Here is a 23,510-nt window from a genome sequence, read left to right on the forward strand (position 1 = left end):
AGGCTGAGCTGAATCTGCCATGGTCCTTACACCCTGAACCAAATTGCCCAGGTTCAGGCAGTCTCTGTTCTCTCGCTCTGGGTTCTGCTTGCCGCGTAAGCTGCTGACACCCAGCCCCTGTCAAGATTTTGGCAGATACATCAGGCACAGCATGTACCCTGGTACATGAGATTTGGATAAGACCAGGGCAAATCAGCAGTGTGATCTAATCGGGCACAAGCCTCTGAAGTGGCAGTTAGTGGCAGTTAGCCCAGCACTTCCCCTTCCTCCTGATAGATGTAACTCTTGTTAAGTGTGTGTTTAACTTAAAGCACATGGTGTCGGTGGAACTAATGCTGTACTTAAAGCTACGCTGGATCAGAGAGCGTGTGCTCGGCGCCTTGCAGGATTGAGCCCTGAAACGGTAAAATATCAAATGTTTTTAAAATTCGTAGCCGGGGCACAAGGGTGGCCAGTTTGGCTGGCTCAGGAGATTTGCAGCTCTTCACCTCTAGGTGACCAGCTCAAATACAGCCCAGCGACTGAGAGTTGTTAGTGCAGGGTGATGGATCGGTGGCCTCTGTGTAATGAATTTGGCAGGTCTCAGCCCGACCCCCTGAGCACAAGCATCAATGCCACTCTAACTGTAACGTTGAGGGGCAGCATGGAGGAAGATCTCACTGCCACTGCGACAGTCCTGTGGCTAACTAGCATTGCCTTCCAGCACTTTTCACCTCCATGACAGTCACATTAAAAAAATAGAATCCCACTGGCCGCTATAGCCCTGACCTTCCTGCTGTGTTGTGCTTGCAGAGTCCAGCTGCACTTCCAATGCACCTGAGCTGCAGCCAGACAAGCACTGCAGGTGAGGAGGATGTGCCCCTCTGGTCCATTTACAGCTGTAACTTTCCCAGGCAGACCCGCCCCATCCTAGGTGTCAGTCTGGCGCATTAATATTCTTTATTACTTACACAGTGCTGAGTGCTTTGCTGACCGCTAAAAAGGCTACGTCCCTGCCTGAAAGAGCTTATCACTGAAAATTTTCAACAAGATGCTGTGGATGATAGCAGTGAGCAGTGGGGGTGAGAATAAATGGAGAGGAGGGCAAGGGTTACCAAAACAAGATCCTGCAGCTACTTAAGGTTCCTGTGGGCCTGTCTTGTTCCAAACAGATCCATCCTTTGGCCCCAGTTCAGCAAAGCCTTTCAGCACAGAATCCATCCCCATTCAGCAAAAAACATAAGCACATGCTTAACTTGAAGTCAATGGTATTTAGGCACGGGCTTAAAGTTAATTATGCACTTGCGTGCTTCGTCGAAGAGGCATGAACTGGGGCCTGTGTGGGCGTACGCATATCATGCATGCCTTGTACAGAAGCTGTAATGTGCAATGGAAATGCTAGGAGTGATTGTTAATAATTATACTCAGCACATGTATGGTGTTTTTCATCTGTTGATCTCAAAGTGCTTTACAAAGGTGGGTAAATATCATTAGCCTCATTTTACTGATGGGGTGAATGAGAAGAGAGGTGTGAAGGCTCAAATGCTCAAGAGTGACCCCTCATTCTGAGCACCTCGGTTTGTGAGAGCCCAGCTGGAGACACTTTGGGCCTGATATTCAAAGATGCTGACAAGCCATAAGCAGCACAGGGACTGAATCAGTAAATGGTGGTGTGGCACAAACGGGTATCTCCACCGAGCTGCCTTCTCGGGCTCCAGAATCTCAGCTTTCATATCAAGTTTCCAGCTGGGAAGAAAACCATGAAAATGTGATCCAAGAGTAGCTGTTACAGGGCTGTCTGCCTAAGCCTGGATGCTGGGAGAGGTGGGACCTGCCTCCTTCACCTCAGTGATAATCATGTAAATGTCAACATCATTAACCATTTCATTGCTCATGGAAGCAGGCAAGCAAGGAGAGGAAAGATCATGGACATGCGCCATCTGCTGTCAGTGAGGTCCCATTTTGGCACCATGAGTGGGTGGCGTTTGGGAGATGCCATCACATTTTTTTTCCCCGCCATAGTCAAGACAGAGCAAAGCCCAAGGTGCCTAGCAGAGCTCCTGGGCATATTCAAACTCCACTGAGGGCTGGCCGTGCCCTGTGAGCTCCCGCAACCACGTGTTGAACATCTGCACAGTCTATTGTGAGCAATGCCTCATTCTGATGATGACTCAACGGGCAGCGCTGATGTCACGGTGGAGCTTGGAAGAGTGCCACCACCTCGTCTCCCTCCCTGTCCCCTCCATTCCACCCTCGCCCATAACTCCAGCTGAAGGCAACAGGAGCAGCAGATGCTCTGCACCTTCAAAATTCCAAACCAAGAAGTCTCAAAGTGGGCCCCTCGAGAACAAAGCCCCCCACCATTACAGGCCACCTTCAAAAATCTGGCTGCTTGTGGCTAGCCCAATGTTACACAGAGAGGCAGAACGGAGACTAGAACCCAGAAGTTCTGACTTCCACACTACTGCTCTAACCATTAGACCTTTGCAGAGCTTAGCAGTAGGTCCTGGAGGCATGGTGTTTTGGGAGTCAGACATATGTTCCAGCTGAGAATACACCACACAGAGTGCACTGAAATAACACTCACGCTTACCTAATTACCCATCTGTAATTATAAGTGAACAAGGTTTCCCCAAATAGAAAACATGGACAGCTCTGCCCACGCAGATTTACAAGCGTAAACATAACGAGACTCTTTGAAAATGTGCTTCCAGCTAAATCTGGACCGGAGGGAGCTTTTGCAGGAAACAGCAGCAGCATTTCCACCCGTCAGCCATCCCAGTGAGCTGTACCAATGAGTCAGTTCCCATCGGTTCAAGTGACAACACGTGCAGGTGCTCCTGTGCTTTTCCCAGCAGTGCGCAGATTCTCTTCAGCAACCTGTTCAAGAGGGAACTGCTGCTCAAAGTGAAAACAAGACTGTTCATATACATCTGATCCAAACTGGAATACAAAGTGGGACTGAGACCCAAGCAGAGACCCAGTGATACTCAACTAAGGGACACTGTAAAAATAAGCATCTTTTTCTCTGCAACTGATAGAGCTGGGTGAATATATTGCAAAACAGTGGGCCAGATCCTCAGTTGATGCATCGGCATAGCTCAATTGACTATATGCCAGTTTGACATCAGCTGAAGAACTGGCCCGAGTGACTGTTTGCAAACACTAGTTTGAATTAAGAGCAGCTGTTCGTGTCCACCACATTCCTGCCTTTTTTTCATCCTCTGTTCATGAACATTCACACAAACAGATATTTGTTCACACAGATGTTTGGGAAATGGCTGTTCTTCGTATGGGCGCCCGTCTTCACATGTGGATGAGGGGACTCCTGGATGAACAAGAGCATTCATTATTCCTTAAATCATTCCATTCAGGCATCCAATCAAAGAGCAAAATATATATATACCCAGTGACTTAAGCAACAAATCACACGCCATGAATAATGAATAGGGGACAGGTCACAAACTGCCGACAGTGTGAAATGTGTTTGCATTCAATTGAAACAATTACAAATGATGAACAGATTAGAGGGGAGGGGGGAAGGTCAATTCTGTGGATAATTCACAATCAGGGATTTAAAAAAAATTGGGGTTAAATTATTCAAAATGACACATTGGTTTGTTATTGTAGGGTTGGTGATGGCCTAGGCATTGGGGGGCTGTGTTTTCTAGTTTGTTCAAGGGCTCTGTGGTTCTTATTTGTTATTGTAGGGCTTGTCATAGGTGTTGAGACTGCCCTGGATTGTTATTGTTGTGTTGCATGGGGGCATGGGTCTACGTACTCTGTATTATTATTGTGGGGTTGCTCAGTGGCATGGTATTTCATCCCTGTTGAACTGAGTCTAGTGCCTGGAAGCCAGTTTCACGACCCTGGTGAAACACTTGATGAAGTGGTTCAATGCCCACTATACAGGGCATTAATGTTCCTGGGTCTGGGTCAGTCAAGTGTGGTGCTACGGGTCTGGCATGGTTAGCTGGTGTGCCACTTGAGTGAAGTCGTCCAGCACCAATATAGGTGGTGTTAGGTCTCAGGATCCTTCTGGATTGACGGAGTCTAGTGCTGTGGATCCAGCACATTTGATGCTGGTGATCTACTTGCTTGAAGTGACTTGGCTGGAGCCCAGTGTAACTGGCACTAGAATCAACCATGGTGGAAGTTGAGTTTGTTCCCAATTCAAGTGACTTAGGACCCACCTAAGACTACATAGTTCAGTGGCAAAGATCCAGCACATTTGCTTGGCTAAACCAGTTGTTCAAGTGTCAGCAATACCCAGATCTCCGAGTCCAGGAGAGTCAACGGAGGCCCTGGCATTCCTTTCCTGGGAGTCTCTCCTACATCCGATGAAGTGAGCTGTAGCTCACGAAAGCTTATGCGCAAATAAATTGGTTAGTCTCTAAGGTGCCACTAGTCCTCCTTTTCTTTCTCCTGACAAAATCAGACTGGGGGCCTGAGCAGGGCATGACAAGGCCTTCCTTGCCTCCCGGACCCTTCTGCTGGGTTATCTGTGTAGGGCTGCTGGAGGGCACCTGGCTGGGTACTCTGTGTTGTTGTAGGGTTGCCCCGGGGGGGGCTGTGTGCCCCGCGGTGTGTTGTTGTAGGGTTGCCCCGGGGGGGGGGGCTGTGTGCCCCGCGGTGTGTTGTTGTAGGGTTGCCCCGGGGGAGGGGGGCTGTGTGCCCGCGGTGTGTTGTTGTAGGATTGCCCGGGCGGGGGGGGGGGCTGTGTGCCCTGCGGTGTGTTGTTGTAGGGTTGCCCCCGCGGGGGGGGCTGTGTGCCCGCGGTGTGTTGTTGTAGGGTTGCCCCCCGGGGGGGGGCTGTGTGCCAGGCGGTGTGTTGTTGTAGGGTTGCCCGGGGGGGGCTGCTGCTCTTTTAACGCGCATTGTAAGCGGCTAAGGGAGGCAGCTGTTGGAAAAGCAAGAGGCTCTCTTCGTCCTCTGGGCTGATACCAAGACAAGGGGGCAGGACAGGCTGGAGCCCCGCACGCCCCAGGAAGCCCGGGGCCGCGCGAGGATACCCCCCCCCCCCGCAGGGGACCTCCCCCCCCCCCCGGCGGCGCATGCTCCTGGGAGCGCCCAGCAGCGAGGCGATTTAAAAGGCGGCGGAGCGCGGAGCCGAGCGGGGCAGCTGCCGAGGAGCCGGGCGGAGCCGGGCCGAGCCCCCTGCCCCTCTCCAAGGTAGGGCGAGCGCGCGTGTGGGTCCCCTGCCCGCCGGGCACCCGGGGCTGTCAGCGGGCGCGGCTCAGACTCTCCCGGGACGCCGGGGCTGACCCCCGGGGAGAGGGGCCAGAGAGCCCCGGCAAAGGGCGAGCGGGGCGCAGCCTGCAGGGCGAGCGCAGGGTCCCGGGCCGGGCTGCTCCGGCCCATGCCCGGGCCCCCCGGGGGCGGTGTCGGCCCCGCGGGGGGCAGAGGAGACCCGCCCGGGTGAGTGGGACCCGGTGGCTGCTCCGGGGGAACCCGGGCTGCCCCCCACGCGCGGGGGCTCCTGTCTCATCCCTGGGGGGGCGGCGGTATTTGGGGGGACATCCGCTGCCCCCCGCTTTGTGCTCTGTCTTTTCCTGGCTTCCCCCGGGGGACAATCGGTTCTGTGCTGGGGCTGCCCGAGGAGGACGCACGCTGCCTTTAGGTGGCTTTTTTTACAAATAAATGTCATTCCTTTTCTGACTGGGCAACGAAACGACTTCATCCCTGTGTGTTTCCTATCACCGTTCAGCGCTTTCCTTTCCCCAGCTTTGTGTTGTGCGGTGGCTACTTAGTTAAAAAGCAAACCAGGAATTTGAACTATGTGCAGCAACCGTGGGGTTGCTGAAGTTTGTCAGTCGTCTAATGTGACTGTAAATATAGATACATATATATTCCGTTTTGACATACTCCAGCCTTTCCCTCTCCTGCAGAGAGCAAACAACATGCTTTTAGCACACTCCTCATCTGTCAAGGGGGAGAGAGACCACAGAAACTGGCTCGTTCCTAAGGAGGGAAGAGATTTTGAGGGCTAGCGCTCTTCCTGTCGCTGTAGTTAAATGTGTTCCACGTCTCTTGAGGCATTTGACAAGGCAGTCTGACCTGGTGCCTTTTTAAGTAACATTAATAATAACAATGAGGCTACTGGAGACAGGGAGCTTTTAATATAAAAATTTTGAAGTAGCTTTAGTCAGCAGGAATGGAAGGTGTAAAAGTGCAAGGCATAGGTGAGAATGTCACTTCAGGTAGAGCTGATAAGCAACGTGTGTGTGTGTGTGTGTGTGTCCCCGTCCTCCTGACCCAGCTTTGTTCTTTGTGGGTTTTGTGCATTACTTTTCTGGCTGCTTTTGTGCAGTCCAGAAGTTGTTACATATGTTAGTTCTAAACCTTAGAGGGAAGGGGGGAAAAGTCTAGGAGAAGAGAGATGAATCTGGACTTTCCAGAATCCTGGGAGTCTTGCAGGGACAAACCAGCCAATACTGTAATTAACCCGAATCAAAGAAAACAAGCATGTCACAAAACTAGTAATGTTGGTATGACTTGAGTTCTTGATGGGCACGCTGCTTTAACTGAGTAAGGTACCAATTCATGTTTCCCTATGTGTAGGGCCCTCCTAAATTCATAGCCATGAAATATGCGTCACGGACCATGAAATCTGGTCTTTTAGGTGCTTTTACCCTATACTATAGAGATTTCACGGGGGGGAGACCAGTGTTTTTTTCAAACTGCCCAAAAGGGAGTTGCAGGAGAGTCACAAGGTTATTTTAGGGGGGTCATGGTTTTGCCATCCTTTCTTCTGCGCTGCCTTCAGAGCTTGATGGCCGGAGAACGGCAGCTGTTGGCCAGACACCCAGCTCTGAAGGTGGTGCCCCTCCAGCAGCAGTGCAGAAGTAAGGGTAGTAGTACCACAACCCCCCCTACAATAACCTTGCTACCTCTCTCCCTCCTCTCCCCAACTGCTTTTTCGGTCAGGGTCCCTACAATTACAATGCCATGAAATTTCAGATTTAAATAGCTGAAATCATGAAATTTACTATTTTAAAAATCCCATGACCGTGAAATTGATCAGAATGGACTGTGAATTTGGTAGGACCCCGCCTATGTGTGACTGCTTTAGATCAAATAGAAAACCAATGTAAGGAATTAGGATTTTTGTGTTAGTGATAGGAAGCTTGATTTCAGTGCTTCTCCAAAGCCACTTGGTCTGCAAAACTGGACTGGAAATGTTTCAGGAACAACATTTCTACTCCCTGTCTGGAGCTGGAAGGTTCATGGATAATGAAAAGGAATAAACCAAACTCAAACAAGGTTCAGTTCAGGTGTGGTTACAGTCTTAGATAAAGGTTCAGGGAGGTGTGTATGTGACACCTGATCAGAACTTAACTGGGAGTTTTTTGGCAATTTTACTCAGAATCTATTTCTCAGAGTGCCTAAATGACATAGGTGCCTAAGTCACTTTCAAGGATGGGACTTGGGTTGCTGAGTCACTCAGGCACTTCTGAAAATCTTACCTGCTAACTTTTGAACAGCTTCTAAGTGACTCACTGTACCTGCAGGCCTCTTTCTGTCATAAAGGATCAATTCATGCCACCAGGTCCCTTCTCGCATCTTCCTGTTGTTCCTTGGTAGCTTTCCTACCCTTAAGGGAAGTGGTTCCTAGATACTTGCAGTGAAAGAGCCAGGGTTAGAAATCGGGGATTCCTAGCTCCTAGTCTTGTGCTGAGATTGCCCAGTTAGACTCTGGAACATATTGCCGTAAGATATCCTTGAGGCCAAGGACTTAAAGAGGATTTTAAAAAGGATTTGACATAATATGGTAAGAAGAATATCCAGAGTTGTTAATAAATAACTTTATGAAAGAAAGAAATGAGAGCTTGGCAAGGGAGAGTTTGATGTATAAAACACCATGCTTCAGGGCATAAACCAACCTTTAAGTACCAGGAGACAGGAGGAAGTTTTCCCCTGGGGGAGGGTTTCCCATAAGAATCTACTGCAGGGCTTATTCCTCCAAAGCCGCTGAAGCGGGCCAGTGTTGTAGAAGGGATACTGGACTAGATGGACAGAGCTCTGATCTTGTCCGGCAATTCCCACAATGGTATCTTGCCACATCTCTAAAGGGGTCTGTTGTTTAAAACACAAGAGAGCGCTTGCTTGGGAAAAAAACATTGAAACCTCTTGGGATGCATTACCGATACCATAAGGCCCAAGCCCTGTGGATTTGTGTTGGAGGTGTCCAGAGCTAGGGATTCTCCATACATAAATCTGAATAAGATTAAGATTCCTAAAGAATCCTATTGATTCAGAAATACATAGAATTCTGTACAATACATTCCAGACAAACACACAAGGAAACTCCATCACAAGATCTTCTAGAAGGAGGGGCAAGGGGATGGCATTACTGCATTTGTGGTTGATGCTGGCAGCCAGAAACACTCGCTACATAAATCATGAGGGAAGCACATATCATCAGACTCTGAGATAAAAATAAAATCTTCTATAAAATCTGGGGCTGTCTTATTTTTGAATGAGTAACTACAAAATACAGATGCTGAAAATAAACTCTTAATCATTTAATCTAACAACGTACTTCTGCTTGGAGCACTCAAAGGTTCAGTCTTCCCTTGGTTACACCTCTCCACCTCTCTGTTGAAGTTCACCGTGGGTGGAACCTAATACACTGTGCCAGTTTCACACAATCAACTACTAGAGTAACTGCCAGTATGTTCTCAAAAGGAAAATCTGACATTGGAGTGCAGCTCTATGAAGTCGCGCTCTGGAAATCTCATCCTGTTCGTAATTTGTAATGTTTTATTTTCTCAGTATATGTTGCTGGCAGTTGCCAAACTGGATCAGACAACTTGTCCATGTAGCCCAGGATTCCAACTCCCACCATGGCTGGCACCAGATGCTTTCTGGAAAAGTGCAAAAAAACCCTCTTAATGGACAATGCAGAGTAACTTGTGTCTAGGAGCAAGTTCCTTCCAGTCAGTTAATGGCTGGCCCATTCCTTGAGCATGGGAATTCATACCCCTTACATTTGAATCCTAGCTTATGTAGCAAAGGATGTTCTTATTATTCATATACATGTCTAATCCACTCTTTGACTCTTGCTAAGCTCTTGGTTGGCCCCAATAATACTCAATGGCAGTGAGTTCTCCAGGTTAACTATTCATTGTGTAAAGTCTCTCCTTTTGATTGGTTTTAAATCTGTTACCTTTCAGTTTCATTTTGTGTTTAAATTCTCAAACCATATAATTCTGGTGATCCCCAATGCTGCGGCATCTGTCACTCCACATGGACTCTTCCTAGCTGTAGCCCAATTCAGGACTCTGTAGCTCACAAAAGCTTATGCTCAAATAAATGTTAGTCTCTAAGGTGCCACAAGTACTCCTTTTCTTTTTGTTAGTAGTGTTTCTAAAAGCTGTTTTGACTAACACTTACAAAATCACAAGCCCCTCTTTGCCCCCTGCCAGGCTGTTTCATGTCTGTCTTTGCCACATATTTCTTTGGTGTAACTTCAACCATGATCAGATTTGTGGACAGCTCCAAAACTGGAGTGGGACAGAAGCAAAGTGACTGAGAAAGGTAAGAGCAGAGCAGAGGAAACGATATAGGGCAAGATTGCTACTAATCAGTGTAAAGCCCTGGACCCTGGGAGAAGAAATAAGAGGTGCAGAAGTAAGATGAGGGAAGGGAAAGGAAATTTAAAAAGCGGCACTTGGCAGGTTTATTTTCATCTCTGCTGTCCCAGGGTCACTCTTTCATATAACCAAGCCCTGTAGTTTCTGCATGAGAAGGTCCAGGGCTGGGATTGAGAGACAAGGAGGGGAGGTGTCCCTGGGAGGATCTTTGCTTTAAGAAGAGCAGAGAAGCTTGCAAACAGTTGAAGGCATCCATGAAATAATAGGTGTTGCACCAGGAAAATATTGCCTAGAAGTGTGTGTGTGAATTTCACTTTAGGATATGCAAGCAAAATCTCCACAAGCATGGAACATCCAGAGGACAGGAAAAGAACAAGACAAAGGCTCCTTGTCATGCGACTTGTGTCTCACAATCAAACCCCACATACCTGTTTTAAGACTCAGTGCAGCAAACTCTGACTTCCTTTAAATCACAGTATTGCTTGTGTAATATGGCATTACTCACTGCAATAAGAGTGGCAGTGAGAGAGGTGCCTGTGTGTTTCACATCTCAGCCACCCAGGGGCTTGATCGTGAAATATAACTACATGGAACGCTAAAAAACTTCTTTGTTATTTTTATGCTGCTCCTTGGAGGTCTCTAAACTTGTGGCCCTTTTTGTTTTCATCTCCTCAAATGTCAGTTCCTGGTTTAGTTTGAAAATATTTAACGTTTTTGCTAATCTGCATAAGAGAAAAAGCAGACCCTGTGAATATTGTCTGGCAAAATAAGAAATGTAATAGAGGCTTGTAGCCCGAATGGCTTCTTTGTCTTGGTGGCAGAGGGAGGTTGGAACATATTCTGCAGTAAGCAGGTGTTTGATCTACAGGCATTGAATAAACATTTTTCTCTTCCTCTAAATGCCCGTATTGTGAAATCGCAGTCACCAGTCCAGTTCTCAAGACCTTGTTCCGTGTCTGTGTGGGGAAGTACCTCTGCATTGAAATGTGGCACTGATTTCCAGCTGTTTAGAGCCAGAATCCCAGGACTGCCAATCTCAAGAGTTTAAAAAAAAATGGTCCCAAAGATCACAAGATCGTTTGGTGATTTGTTTTTGTTTTTTTTTTTTAATACATGATTTAATCCAATGTTGGGTTCTTTTAATTTGCCTTTTGGTTTCTGAGCCTTTAGCTTACATATTCTTGTATGTGTTTGACTAGCATCTAACTATTTACATGTCGTATTTGTATTACTGTAAAACCTGGGAGCCCCAGTCACGGACCCAGGCCGTATTGCGTTAGATGCTGTACAAACCCAGAACAAAAAAAGACAGTCACTGCCCCTGAGAACTTGCCATCTAAGTATAAGACGAGACAACAGATGGATACAGACAGACCAATGAGGGAGGACAAGGAAACAACGAGCCCATATTGGTCAGTGTAATCAGCACAACAGCAACCTAACTGTTGTCAAGTTTTTGGTGAGCATCACACCCAAGGAGAGTTAAGGAGGAGAAGGAGGGAGCGATGCGGATGTTAAGGAGGAGCTGAGGGGCAGCGTGGGAGGAAGCATGAAGATGCTTGTTTGAAAATTAGAGCACTCCCTTCCCATGAAACCTCTGGGCTAGTGTTTGAAATTCCCATGCTGGGTATAAAAGAGTAACTGAAATGATCAGTGGGCTGACAGGGTGGATTTTCATGAGGACTAGCTCATAGCTCTATACGTAGAGCTTTGGAGTTGGATGTACCTACCTACAAGAATGTAAAGGGAGTATGTAAGTGGAGGGGCACAGGACTCATACAGGGTATATAACTTGGACTAATGGGAAAGGGAAGGGGGAAACCTGGTGCTTGGTACTGAGGAGAGAACCTTCCCAGCTCTCAGATCTATTAGACTGTCGAATAGTGCCCATGGGATATGGTGACAACCTCAGGGCTTGAGACACATCAGACCAGACTGGACAAAGCACAAGAGAATGTACTTTTGGGAACAGTCCTGCATTAGCCCCTGGGGGGGGATGATGCAATAGGGCCTTTTTCATCTTTAATTTCTCTGAACACAGGCCACTCTTATTCCCCCTGATACTCCTGTTCATCATTGTTCGCACATGCCGTTCATAGCAGGGCATGAGCCTTGTAGGCGAGAGCAGCGAACTCTAGCTATCCCCCTCACCAGTTGAAACCGAGCTTGGGTACTGGTTTGCATGTGTCCTCTTTCCTGGTCATCTTGGCTGCACAACTGCGGTGATAACCCTGTGCCAGGTACTTAATAACGGGCAGTGCCAGCACCGTAGTTTTGTGGCTGCAGTGGGCAGAGTGGAAATGTCCAGCTCCTGCAATAATGGAAACTACTGCCCACGGTGACCTGATTGTGTGCTAGAGGTATCCCTGGGGAGTGATGCAGAAGTATCCATAACTCACCAGAGGTCTCCTTCCCCTTCATGTGTATCCGCATTGAACTTTGCTCCAGTAAATACAGCAGGATGCTAAGATGCCTGCAGGAGGAGAAAATCCTGCCTTTTCCAAAGAGAGCCATCAATGGAGAGCGCGTCACTGACATCCTGCTAACACAGCGTAGTTGTAAGAGAGCTCTCGCCCGTCTGCCATCTTCAGCAGATGCCCCCTGCATTAACGCAGCCTACTTTGTATCAGTGCGATGCTAACGTGTTAAGCGTGCGCAACAAGAGATGAGCCCAAATTCTGGCTCAGAGCACTCCTGGACTAAGTGGCTGATCCTCCTGTCTCTGGACTTATCACCCTGATAGGAACACAGCACTGGAAGGGACCTCCTGGGTCACTAAGTCCAGTCCCCTGCTATGTCAAGCTACCCCGTCATGTATTCCCATTCATAAATGTATCATGCTTCACTTTAAATAAGTAAGGCTGAGATTTTTACACAGGCATGTAAAAGGAGTTAGGTGCTCAATTCCCATTGGATGTCAGGGGCTTAAGTGAAATCCCAGCCTAAAGCCACTTCTTTAGAAAGGTGAAAATCTCCTTCCAGGTACGTAGAGGCAAGCAGCAGCCTCATGTGAATTCTTACTGCTGTCTATTAAATCCCTGGGAGATGGGAATTGATGATGGTTTGAAATCATTTTAAAAAAATGCCAAATTTTGAAAAATCCTGTTCTTCCTCACCCCATTGCCCCCAAATTACCCACAAACCTCTTTCAGGTTTTTGATTAAACTTGATATTTTGGTAAAAATCTTTGGTTTGTTTTTACAAAAGCTGGAGAATTTCAACCACCTTGAAAATGGTTGTTTTGGTCAGAAAGCCATTGTTTCATCAGAAAAGCGTTTTGATGGAAGATCTGTGACCTGCTGAATGAACGATGCCAGGACCACCACAATCTTAATTAATAGAAATGAAGGGACTGGTGCTATAAAGGTGGCTGTAAAACGGCTCTAACACCTTTTCGTGGCGGGGAGGGTAAATCCCAGACACTTCAGGGAGAACTATGGTCCATTGCCCAGTCCACCTGCTTCTCACGCACTCATGTTGGTCTGATAGGACTTATGGAAGCCTCCTGCTTCCAGCTGTCTTGATTCTAGTCCTCAAATGGCAAGGTCTTTTGTCTGTTTCAAAGCCACGATTTCATTTTGGCGACTGAAAACGGAGAGGGAGAAACCCACCAACTTGCCGGTGGAGGTCAAAGGGCATGCCGAAAGATATGTTCGCATCAGGCTCCTTCAGCAGGAACACAAATAAGTCGAATTGCAGACCAGAAAATTACCATGAAAAAATGTACTAACTACGATGTGATTACAAAAGAGCCTATTTGTTCTTTGTGCATCTGAGATTCAACGTGCATCCTCCAAGGAAAAGCATGGCATCGCACTCTTGAAAGTCAAGCACAAAGGGCTATATAACTTTTTGAGCCCATTGTTTTACTCTCCCCTGGGATTTTCCTGGATGATTTTTGGATAGTTGTCATGCCCTCCCCACACCCCACAGCACCCCACCCCCAGTGGTGGTCCTCTGTGTCTAGCAAAAGATAGATTTCCCCACTAAGTCCTCAAGACCGTGCTCGCAAACAGCGCCTTCCCCGCCTTGCAATGGAGCTCCCTTTGCAGGGAGTGCTACTGGAATCCTCTTGCTACTTCTGAATTGGCCAGCAGGGGTATTATGAAAGCTAATGAGTCATTCCCTTCTGCCACCATTCACAGGGTTTGAGCCTTTTGTCTCTGCTGTGTTCCCAGAGAACCACAAATCATTTCACTAATCCAGCCAGGATGTCTTGTATGGCAGTGCAGAACAGAGCCATTCGTCTGGCAATTAACTACATCAGGTGGAATATCTCAAGCACTGCAGCTTTCTAGCATTGCAAATTCTCCCCAAGGCTGGTGCTGGGAGTTCAAGGCACGATGCTGGCTCAGCGGTGAGTTCAGTCTGAAGCATCTAGCCCTGGCCACTGTCAGAAGACAGGATAGATAGACCATTGGTCTGACTCAGTATGGCTGATCTTAAGCTCTTCAATCCCCGATTGTGCAGTACCCACCTTCCCGTCATAAACAAGAAGTTCAGCTCTCGTTTCCTATTTTCCCAGCTCTGTTCGCAGGCAATGTGGCCTCGAGACAAGATAACCACGAACACCCCCACAGCTGTGATTACAGTCTTGGAGACTTTTTTTCCCCTCGTCATCATAAATGAGCAAAGCAACGATAACGCGGATGATGCGGGAGCCAGGGCTGACTTGCCAGTAGTGTAACTTCAATTCAGTTTCAGAGTAACAGCCGTGTTAGTCTGTATTCGCAAAAAGAAAAGGAGGACTTGTGGCACCTTAGAGACTAACCAATTTATTTGAGCATGAGCTTTCGTGAGCTACAGCTCACTTCATCGGATGCATACTGTGGAAATTGCAGAAGACATTATATACACAGACACCATGAAACAATACCTCCTCCCACCCCACTGGAGGTATTGTTTCATGGTGTCTGTGTATATAATGTCTTCTGCAATTTCCACAGTATGCATCCGATGAAGTGAGCTGTAGCTCAGGAAAGCTCATGCTCAGATAAATTGGTTAGTCTCTAAGGTGCCACAAGTCCTCCTTTTCTTTTTTCAATTCAGTGTGACTTCAGCACATATTGCTCAGCTGGGAAGAAGAGACTGAGTTTAGTTCCATCTGAACTAGTTTTCCTTCCTATTGTGTTTCCAAGAATGGAAATTAGAGGGGCAGGCACTTTATAAGTTTCCTTCTTGTTTGTTCTCTTCCCTAACCCCTTTTTATGGCCAGTGCTGGCCTGTTCCCTCAAGCAATCTGTGGAAGCATTATTTTTTGTAATGCAGTGGATCATGGTAAAAAGACCTGTCAAATCTCCTATGTTTCCCCAGGCGGATCTGATTTACACTGGAATTCCCCCTGCACCCTGAAAGAGCTTTGGGGCTGTCTCGCCTTCTGCCCGGACATTAAGTTGCAGAGGGGTGTGCTGGGGGAGGCCCTTGGCCATGGCATCCTAAGTGGAGATTTGAGTGGTCCAGCTTCAGCCATCCCTAGTCCATAGGGATCTGTCCAAGAAATTAAGTTATTTTGAGCCCTTTACTAGCTAGTGGGGGTGGTGCAAAAGTGGTCTGGTTTTTAAATGAATGTCTGGTTGGTGGCAACACTTCCTCTGACCCTGTTGATTTGGTATTGACCGTGTTGGTTGCTCTCAAGTTCTGTAATTGCAGGAGTGGGTTGTTTGGTTTTTTTTGCTGCCATTCTCAGTCTCACATTTCTAAGCCTCTTACATTTTTCAGATTCTTGACACCATGGAGAGATGTTAAGCTGGCGAGTTATCTGTCTGGGGAGGAGGGTCAGTGTGGAATCCCTGGATCATGTGCTGCTTTCTTTTAGTTGTTAGTCAGAATGTTTCTAATTGTGGAATGTAATGATGAGCTAGTTTCCTATCTGTGACTGGATGTTTCCGGGTTTTTTTTTTTTTTTTTTGTAATTTCCTTTATTTGCTGTGTGTGTGTGTGTGTGTGTGTGTGTGTGTGTGTGTGTGTGTGTGTGTAAAATATATCAGGGCTTCAGGGCTGACTTTTAACCTTCTTCCTCCACAAAAGTCCCCAACCCCAACCGCTCTCTTTAGGACTGCTGGGAACCTACTCAAGAGAGTCTCTCAAATGTCCAGACCAAGAGGTTTGGGACACACTTGCTACGAATGGGCATAAACCAACCGGTGCAGCAATGAGCCAGGGGATCTATCCAGAGACTCTGCATGCTCCACGTGGCTCAGGCTCAGATTGACCCCTGAAAGCTGGTCACTACTGGAAATGAGGCCCATGGGCCTGGTTCACCATTGCGCTGCACCTTGCAAAGTCACTTGCGCTAGTTGAAAATGCTACCTGGTCAGAACGGGAGCACTTCACACCCACTTTGTGCCAGTGTAAATGGCTGTGCAAGGTGCTGGGAAAGGGCAAATTGAACCCTATCTGCCTTTCCTGGCACCCTCTGTATCTAGCTAAGAGTGTCAGTGTCAGGACTGAAAGAGTCTCTCCCTCGTGTAGGAAGAAGGGCAGAGTGGGTTGTATTGGGGAACCTATTTCTCTCCATATGAATTAACCCCTTCCTACCAACAGCTGGGAATTTAGGGACATGGTGGGTGCTGAGCTTCTTTTGTTGTCGAAAATCTGGCCCTGGGTTACAAAAGCCCACGAGGTCACCCGGGAATGCACAGTGACCATGTGCTATTACACAGTGACTGAACGGGGGACAGTCCCGTTCTGAACTCCTCCTGCTTGGCAGCATGGGCCTGTCTCTAGTGTTGAGAGAGCCAAAGGCAGATCCTGAACTGGAGCCGCCTGAGGCATGGCTACCCTACCCAGTCGCTTCCAGAAAACCAGACAGACTTCTTTTGCGAATGAGCGGGCTGTGTGTGTGTGTGTGGCTGGAAGTAGGAGGGTTGTCACATGTTCTGTTTTATTATTCGTCCCTTTTGAGCGCTGCTGTTTCTGTTCCTAGATACAGAAAGGGGAGGAGGGGCGGGAGGGCAGATCCTGAGCCACCTGTTGGATTTCCACACTTGTGGAGGCCGCTGTCCTTTTTCACAGTGTCTGTGTCTTTCTCCTCACTCCCTACGCCCCAGCATTCAGTTCACAACCAGCCCATTGTGATGCCGGATTAGAGCAGCTGGGTGGAGCCTTTCAGGCTCAAGCGTAACTTCAGTCCCTTTAAAAACCTTCAGAGGCTTTTTCATTTTTTTTATATTTTAAAGAGGACGGCAACGCCAACAAGGGGATAATTTGATGGATTACGCTGTGGGGCTGAGAGGCTCTCCCTAATCCCCTTTGTGCATCTGCTTGACCAGACGCGCAGCAGAAGCCCCCAGCCTCTGACAGAGAAAAGGCAGATCAGCAGAATGTGTTTTACACACTGACATATAAATACGGGGCCCTGGTCATGTGGGGCTCCTCGGATATAATCTGTGCCAGTTACCACACCACGGAGGAGGGGAGGGAGCCTGGCTGGAGTGTATTATTTCCCCCCGACTCTTCCAATTCAATTTACATTTTTATTCTTCTGCTAATAATAAAAACTTGAGCAGGGGAGGGAAAGGAGATGGGCAAACTAGATCAGATGTCATTGTGATGGGCATAGTTGGCGAACCAGAATAAAAAGCAGAACCAAGTCTTCCCTGACCCCTGGAGGTGTCCGGCTCCTGACTTCACAACATGGGCCCATCTCTTAAAATAAAGTCTGAGCAGGCATGGTGCAGTGGGACCCACTTATAGAGGAGTTGGAGTGAAACTCTAGTTAGTTATTGAGCATCAATCACTGGCTGGTCATTCCATCTCAAAAAAAGATCTTGCAAGACTGGAGGAGGTTCCCAGGAGGGTGATGAGAATCAGAAATGTAGGGCTGAAAAGAACCTCGTGAGGTCAAGTCCTGCCCCCTGCACTGGGGCAGAACCAAGTAAACCGAGACCATCCCTGACAGGTGTTTGTCCAACCTGTTCTTAAAAACCTCCAGGGATGCAGATTCCACAACCTCCCTTGGAAATCTGTCCCACAGCTTAACTACCCTGAGAGTTTGAAAGCTTTTCCTAATATCTAACCTAACTCTCTCGATTGCTTCTTGTTTTACCTGCAGTGGACATGGTTCTCTTTATAACAGCCCGTAACAACTGGAAGACTGTTTTTCTCAAGACTAACAATGCTCAGTTTTTTTAACCTTTCCTCACTAGGCAGATTTTCTAAACCTTCAGTAAGTTTTTGTTGCAGTCCTCTGGACTCTCTCCAATTTGTTCACCTCTTTCCTAAAGTGTGGCACCCAGAACTGGACACCGTACTCCAGCTGAGGCCAGTAGAGTGGGGAAGTTGCCTCCCATGTCTTCCACACAGCATTCCTGTTCATACCCCTCAGAATGATATTCGCCTTTTTAGCAACTGCATCCCTGAATAACAGGGAAGGTGATGATAAAAGTATCTAAAACAATGACTGGGATAGAGAAGGCGGATCAGGAGCTCCTGTTCCCCCTCTCTTTTTGCTCATCTCCAGCGATTAGAGATGGGGATGAGACCGATGTGGGAGGTCGATTATCTATCTCTGGTGGGGCTCGTACAGCTTCCTCTGAAGCAACTGGTGCTGGCCGCTGTCAGAGACAGGATCCTGGGCTAGATGGACCTTGGGTCTGATCCAGTCTGGCGATGTTTATGTTCCTGTGTTGAAGAAACAGCACTAGGGCCAGCCTCGGCTGTCCTGGGGAATAACGAATTGTGTCTGAGACCCCCCCAGGCGCTGGATGCAGGTGACGAAGCAGAAATTGGTTCTGGGCAAACAAAGTTGTTCAGGGCTGGCTTGCAGGGCCGTAGGTGCAGCAGTCCCATTGCTGTTCCCTCAGCACTGTCCTAAGATCTCCCTCTTATGGCGAAGTTCAACCCTGGAGTATCTCGGTCAGTGCATTTGGCCCCTCTTTGCTCTAGGGCTGATTTGACCCTTTGAGTTGACTGATGTCTTCCCCCCCTCACAGGATCTAGCTTCTTTTTGATGGAAATGGGTCTGAGCTACAAAGCTCCAGGCCAGCTCTGAGCTTCCCCAGTGTATGAGAGTGCTGGGATTGGGAGCCTTGGCTCTGGCATTTCTCCCTTGCACAGGAATGCCCAGCAAGTCACGGTCAGGGGCCCCACCGTGTCTTGGCTCCTACCACTCTGCACTAACCGCTACACCACAATACCTCCTAATCTTGGGAGTAGAAGCCTGGAGCACTGGCTCCTCATTCCTTGTCTTAATCACTTGATTAAGCCCTTCCATGGTGGGCTGCAACTGAGCCTTCCAGGCAGGAGATACCTTCCTCAGCTACTCGACAGACTTGAAGTGGGCTCACCTCTGCAGAGCACTGACCACAATGATCCTACCCAGCATCCACTGGGCTGCTGATGCACTGCCCTCTCTGGAAGCGTAATGCACTCTCTGTAGTGTCCAGCATCCGCCCATGGCCTCTGCTTCCTCTGGTGAGTCAGTCAGCTCCCCTCCTGGTCAGGCATGTGGTTCCTGTTTTAACAGGGACAGGGGAGGATGTCAGGTTTGAACTGGCCACTGCAGTATCTTTCCTCTGGGTTGGAGAGGGTGAGGGACCGGGTAGCAGGACACTGGAGCTCAGTGTGAGAGAACCTCCCTGCCTGGTGCTCCTCCTCTGTCAACCAAATAGAGGGAATGGGTGGCGGGGCCAGAGGTCTGTGGAGCCTGGCAGGCTGCTGAACCCTCCGGAAGGGTGAGGGTTCAGGTTAAGAGCCCCACAGAATCTCTGCCGTGGCATCACCAAAAAGCAAGAAGCAGGGCAGAAGTGCCAGGGTGAAGGGCAGGGGGATTGATCCACTCAGGGACACGCTCGTCTCTATACAACAGGCTAAGCGTAGACAATGCTGTTAGCCAGCCCAGCGTCCCCAGGCTGGGAGAGAGTCCTGGGCTAGTACTTCTTCAGAACCGTGAATTCTCTCTTCAGGGTGATAGACTGTTCTGTAAAATCACACTGTCTGATTACCCCCGTCCACCCTCTGCTCTCTAGCAAGGTAAAGTGGTTTGCCTGGAGAGTATGATAAAAGGAGTAGCCTGTCTGAGTCACACGCAACCTCTGAGGCAGTGTTTCCTAGTGGCCTGAGCACTGGCGGGACTCGATCTCTGCTGTAATCCCTGACTCTGCCACTGACCCTGGGTGACCGAGGGCAAGTCACGTCACTTCCCTCTTCTCAGTTCTCCCCTCCGTTGAAATGGAGATGACGATGCTTGTCTCTAGAGCTAGTCAAACAATGAAGGGGGAAAAATGTGTTTCACAGGTTTTGAAAAGAACGGACTTGCTGAAATCTTTTACCAAATATTTTCAGTCCTCTTGTCTCTCTTCTCCCCCCGGCCCCCAGTCCTTCAACATACAATTGTAGGTTTTTTTTTCTTGCTCATATTTTTTTGCCACTGAAAAGGGGCTTAGAAGGAAGAGGCGATTGGGGTGGGCGTGGGGGGAGAAAAAAAATTGTTGAAAAATCCCACTCTACTTGCCTCCTTTCCAAAGCACTCAGGCCTCTGAATGAAAAGCCCAACACAAATGCTCTGTACTACTCTCATCCCCTCCATTGCTGACTCAACGTGCGGCCTTGTCAAGTGGCCATGCTGAGCTGTGCCTTAGCAGCTCTGTTGGTCAAACAGGGATAATTCCTGACTGGCTACCTGAGGCCTTGTTTGTGTCTGTTCCGTGCTCGTCAAAGACGACGGGACGTACGTAGGCAGCAGTATAAAACAAACTGAGCTGAGTCACCCGTTCAATACACAAACGGCACTGGAATGAAACACACTCTGGTGTCTGGAATAAGTTCAGAACTCCTGATTTTTCTGCCCCTCCTCTGCATTTTTTGGCTTCTTCTGGATTCCTGGGTTCCTTCCAGGACCAATAGATCTCAGCCGCTTTCCTTGACCTGTTCCCTAACAAGCTGGCAACTTTCACCAACCATCCCAATTTAGCTTTTCAGTCCCCTCAGCAAACCTCTCCTGGTGTTGTCTGGCCTGTGTCTGCTCTTACACGGTGCTCGTATACTGATATCAGGGGAATCCATCTGAATCCACACTGGCGGCACTGAGAGCAGAACCAGGCCCACGATCTTCCATGAGATGGCCAGAGCTTGCATCTTAAACAACTCCATCCAGGCAAAGCGGCCTGCCCAGCTGACCAAGGGTATGGCTGACAGCAGCTTCATTCATCAGCCTCGCCTGCCGAGCCATTCCATTCCAGTCACGGCTCAGCCAGTACCGGCTGTGTGCGGGGACTTGGCAAGAGAATGGACTCCGTCACCATAGTTTTGAACAGACATTGGGCAGCAGCCGAATGCAACATTGTTCACTTCCATAACTGTGGTTCGCTATGAAAGGACCTACTCCAGGTTATCAAAAGAGCTCAGCACAATGGGTGCATATTAGGTGCTGAGCTCTCTTGGAAAAACTACCATTAATTGTGGATGCTGAGCAGTTGAAAGTCTGATCCTTCCTCTCTCTCTGGGCCTCTATTCCCCAATGGTGGACAATCCTTCCTCTGTCTCGTCTGTTCAAACCGAAAACTCTTTGGGGTGAGCATCAGGGCCCTGATATAGGTTGAGGCTTCTAGGCGTTATTGCAAGACAAATAATAATGGCGGATGGATTGACAAGGAAGAGACTATTGTCATGGCACTAGAAATCCAAGGCCTTTTTATTGACTAATATCAATGTCCTCCTGATGGTCTAACATCTCCCTGCAAATCAAAGTGCAAGGGTCTTCCCAACCTGCAGCACCAAACATGGTGCCCAAATTCTACACTGCAGTCTTTGTGCCACACCCTGCTTTCTGAAGAACTAGGGAAAGCAATGGAATTGCAGGTGGATTTAGGACCTTGTAGCCTCCCTGGACCTCCCACGTTTGGTACCGAAGGGAAGGGATTTCCAGCATTTGGTTTCCTCTCTTTCCCTAAAGTATTGACTGAACCCAGTGAGGCTGAGATAATGGAGTCCTGGGCTCAAAGCAAACGTAGTGTGAATTCAGAGAGACTCAATAAATTACACTTCTCCACATCCCCTCTTCCCCTGCTTTGAGAGGGGTCAAGGAGGTTGTGGGGGGGAGTCAGAGAAGGTCAGGTGAGTTTTCCATTTCACTCTGCACAAGCCTGCCAGAGCTATTCTCCACGGGGTCTTTCACAGTCAGCTGCAGTGAATAGACTCTGATCGCTGTAAAGGGATCTGGCACTGTCTGAGCGGCCCTTCCTTAAACACTCGTGCGCTCTTTCGCCCACACATCCTTGATTCCAGAGGGCGTACAGTGAGAGGGGAATTAATAATCATCCTAACAATGTCCCTCAAAGGTTAGAAATGTAACAGTGTGGTTGTAAATGGAAACCCCATTGGTAATAACACACTTACCACACCCCTTTCTCTGCCCTTTGCTTGGAAGGACTTTCTGCATCAAACCTTCTGGGTTGTGGGGAGGCAAAGGGGCAGGCAGGATGATGCTGGCTGAAGCGTTATGGTACATCTGCTCCGTGTTCAAACCCCTTCTCCCCCTCAGGGAGGAGGGGACTGGAAGCAGGGCTGGTCTCTGACATCCTGGCTGAGTATCCTGTCCACTACACTAACAACTAGAAAGGAGAGCTTTGCCCCCGGCTGTCTTCCTCCTGACCCTGCATGGTTGCACTTAGCCAGCTGAGTGCCCGTCTTCCCCAAGTTTGTGGCTCAATAACAGAGTTCCCTGCAGTCCTGACTTAGGTGCCTATCTCTGTGAGGGGGGCAGGGCTTAGGACACCCCCGGCCTCTGGTCAGGGTCTCCCACATGCTGGCTTTATGGATCACCGTCTAAGGCTCCTGTCCTCTCTCCCCTCATCCATCAGAAGGAGAGCCTAGACAGCCAGCTCAGGCTTTGTGGATTGCAGTGTTGTTCCTGTGATTTTTCTTCTAGGTGCCTAAAAGTTAGACATCACGACACTCAGTGTTGCAACACCCAAGTCCCTTTGTGCCGCCCCCACCCCCCGGCAGTCAAGGCTGGAGATGTACTTACAGCTGCACTCACTGCAGGACCTTAAGCAAGTCTTTGAAATTCGGTGCCTCAGTTGCCCTCTCAGTAAAATGGGGGATCCCTCTGACCTATTCTGTAATGTGCTTTGAGACCTGATAAATGAGGCTGTACGAATGCGAAATACCAAGACACTATTCATTACAAAATCTGAGTAATGCCCCATCACAGGGTGACACTGGCCCTGGAAGAGAGCAGGGCCAGTGCATTTGTGACTGGTCAACTGATCCCAGTGGAGCTTTAAAAGGGGGCATCAGAGCTTGAAAAGACAGAGAGCTGGTGAGGGGAAGCCTGGGTGTGTCAGGCTGAGCTGGATATGGAGCTCTCACTGCCTGCTCCCCCTGGGAATAGGGAGCCCAGAGGACTGCCAGGGTCCTTGGGGTTGAGAGGGGAGGCAGCAAAAGCCTGAGATATAAAAGCTGAGCTGAGGAACTGTTTCAGTTTGTTTAAGTTTGGACAGTAAAACTGCTTAAGAGAGACTTTGCACGTGGCAACGAGTCTTCGGGAGCTGTCTTGTTACTCTCTTTTCCCCTCCACTTCATCTGCATTTAAGATGATGCTTAGCAGTTCATACCAACCCTTGGTGGCTCACAGAGATTCGCTGGGCCTGATTCTCTGTTACCCTGCAGTTGGTACAGTCAGTGATACCTAGTGCCAAGTGGGTGAAAGGCTGGACAGACCTGAATGGCTGCCATTTTGATTTGGGAATATCTTTGACCCTGTGGCACTGGAGGAGATGCAGAGCACTGGAGAATCAGGCCCTGGGTCCAAGGGGAATGTGTATTGTAACCAGGAGAGAGGTAGAGAAGTGACAGACTGAGGCAGGCCAAGAACATCAAGGGCAGACACCCTGCTGTCTCTGTCAGCGACTCATTCCTGTAAGGACATCAGGTTTCTTGATAGAGAAAATGCTAGCTGACCTTGCCATTCAGTCTGCAGAGTATTGATTTGCT

General features: G+C 48.6%; 1 protein-coding gene across 5 annotated transcripts in view; it reads left to right on the forward strand.

Annotated features, from left to right (window-relative positions):
* The first annotated feature begins 280 nt into the window (after positions 1 to 280).
* Positions 281 to 23,510, forward strand: part of SLC45A3 (solute carrier family 45 member 3) — a 40,691-nt gene continuing 17,461 nt past the window's right edge. The window contains exon 1 of one of the 5 annotated variants that reach the window (XM_043533731.1): positions 281 to 403. The gene's annotated coding sequence lies outside the window, so the exon portion shown is untranslated. Of the gene's footprint in view, positions 404 to 4,875; positions 5,152 to 23,510 lie in introns of those variants that run through there. The other 4 variants (XM_043533732.1, XM_043533734.1, XM_007065098.4 and 1 more) reach the window with 4 other exon arrangements.

The sequence above is a fragment of the Chelonia mydas genome, chromosome 21, assembly GCF_015237465.2.
Source record: "Chelonia mydas isolate rCheMyd1 chromosome 21, rCheMyd1.pri.v2, whole genome shotgun sequence".
Classification (NCBI taxonomy): Eukaryota; Metazoa; Chordata; order Testudines; family Cheloniidae; genus Chelonia; species Chelonia mydas.